The sequence below is a fragment of the Montipora capricornis genome, chromosome 8 (assembly GCF_036669925.1).
Source record: "Montipora capricornis isolate CH-2021 chromosome 8, ASM3666992v2, whole genome shotgun sequence".
Taxonomy (NCBI): Eukaryota; Metazoa; Cnidaria; class Anthozoa; order Scleractinia; family Acroporidae; genus Montipora; species Montipora capricornis.
The window spans coordinates 17,209,770-17,212,269 of record NC_090890.1 but is presented as its reverse complement, the minus strand read 5'-3'; positions in this window follow the sequence as shown (position 1 = coordinate 17,212,269).

Sequence of the window (2,500 nt, the reverse complement as noted above, 5' to 3'; positions counted from 1 at the left end):
TAAAAATTTTTAAAACCGTAAGATCGGATTGAAGTCAATTTGCAACGAACGCGTAAAATATAGCTCCTTCTTACAAATTATTTAACATGGTTTCCTACATTAGACAATCGTAAAATTGGTATCAGAGTGAATTATACAGTTAACCGATTTCCATGATATATGATTGCAAACTGTATCTTGACAGGGACGAGTTTTGTAAGCGACAGAATTTTGTAGACGATGCGAAAGTGCGCACTAAAATGGACAAGTAACGCAATGCAACCAAGGTAAACACATTGTCAAAATTGTTTAACACGGTTTGATAGATTGGAAATTCTTCAAATTGGTATCACTGTAAACTAGGCAGTGAAGCAATTCCAAGGATGTATGTTTGAAACCTGTATTTTGCAGACAATGAATTTTATCAGGCCATGAAACTCAATTTTGACTAAACGGAGAGTGGCATCGTACAGAACTTGCTGCACTTTCCCTCCTCCACGAAACTTCCACGTAACGCGCGCGGTAACATTATCCGCGGGAAAATTGATATCATCTAAAAATAACCTAAGAGGGATTACGATGGGAATAGGGCCAGTATGAGGGATTACTTCTCTTACCTTTATAATCTCTTGTAAAACCTTATGCAGACGTGTTCATGAAAGCTGCACTGTTTCGAACGCATTTCAGAAAGCTCCTGTGCTCTGTCCTTCAGGGATCATAAAATATGCCGCAAGGGTATCGCTGACATCTGACCCAGCTTGGTCTTCAATCCCTGGCCCATCTGCAGCAGTGACATCATCATCAAACCCTTGCTGTAACCATTCCTCAAAACAGGGTTCATTTTGCATCTCACAAATGTTGTAAATAGCACATGAGGCTGCAGCAACTTTAATCACTCCTTCATCATCCATATCAATACGCTTTTTAAACCGTCTGAATCTGCCTTTCCAGTGGCCAAATGTGTTCTCCACAGTCATAAGGGCTCGGCTTAAACGGTAATTAAACCGCCTCTGTGTACGTGGGGTGCTGATGTTTTCAGGGTAACCTTTTATCAGCCAACTCAACAAAGGGTATGCTGCGTCTCCCAATATCATAGGATGGATTTCCTTGCCAATAACGACCTCCTTTATATCTGTTGGAAACAGCTGACTGCTACATCCAAGGTATACAGCTCGGAGTTTGAGAACACCCTAGCATCGTGCACACTTCCGGGCCAGCCTAGCACAATGTCCCTGAATAAGTATTTGTCATCTACAAGGGCTTGCATTACAACGCTCTGATATGATTTCTTGTTCACGTAGTCTGTATGATCTTTTTGTGGAGTCTCAATTGGAATGTGTGTCCCGTCGATTGCGCCTGCACACATTGGGAAACCCCAGTTCTCATTGTATGATCTAATAATGCGGAGGAGATCGTCTCCCTTTGCAATTGTGAGATATTTAGATTTTAATATAATTAAGATTCACGAATGCAAATAGAAACAAATGCCCTGAAAACCCCAAACAGATTGGCTAGAAGACCCTAGAGACTGATATCCGTCAGTTGAGGCTATAAAATACAGAAACAAGGTAATCTTCTTCCTCACTTCGACGGCCTTCCGCATCACATTATCTTGACGTATGATATCAATTCGCAGTTCATCAACAAGGAACTGGAACGTGTTCCTGGAGATACGGAAGTTTCTATACCATTCATCTTCAGAGTAAGTGCATGCCAGGTAGAACCAGGCACTTGTACGTTGCTTCTGCCAAATTGTTCTTTCCACTGTGGAATGGCAGATTACCAATGCTAGAAAACCTAACATGAACTTAAATTTCAGTTTTCGACGTAATCTACCTTCCAGGCATATGTTGGTTTCACATTGCTTCAAAAAAGAGCGACTTGCTTTCCTTCTGAAAAGCAGACGCAACATATAAAGAGACAATCGATTGTTCGCCATTTTGATTTACGAGCATGTACGGTGCAAACGAAAGACACTGATCTACTGATTCACGCGGGCTCAATCATGCCCGGTCCCTAAAACTTGTCGTGGATTGTCGCGTAAACACCCCTTGCCGTTCTACCAACGTTTGGGGGCCGGTGCCTCTTTTTGTCGAAGCCGTTCCTTAATATTTTTCTTGTAAACGGTCAAAAATTCATGGACCGGTTCTTGCTTCTATCCGAGCCGTTCCTCCTTTTTTGTCGTGTAAACGGCCTTCAAGATAAGGGTGTGCATCGGTCCTTTCAAGAGCTTGGCTATTTAGGAAATAAGTAGTGATGACTGGGCATTTATTTCGAGTAAGGTACATAGAATAACACTTGCGGCAATTAAAACGCATTTGCCACTTTTCTGCCCAAGAAGAAAGAGAATCTAAGTCTGATTGAAGTAGTTCAGGTGAGAGAGGCCAAGATAAATGATGCAATCGTCAGTAAACAGGCGGATTTGAGAAGAAATATTATTAGGAAGATCATTTATGTAAATAAGAAAAAGTAAAGACCTCAAGACAGACCCTTGTGGGACGCCTGAGGTGACAGACCTGAG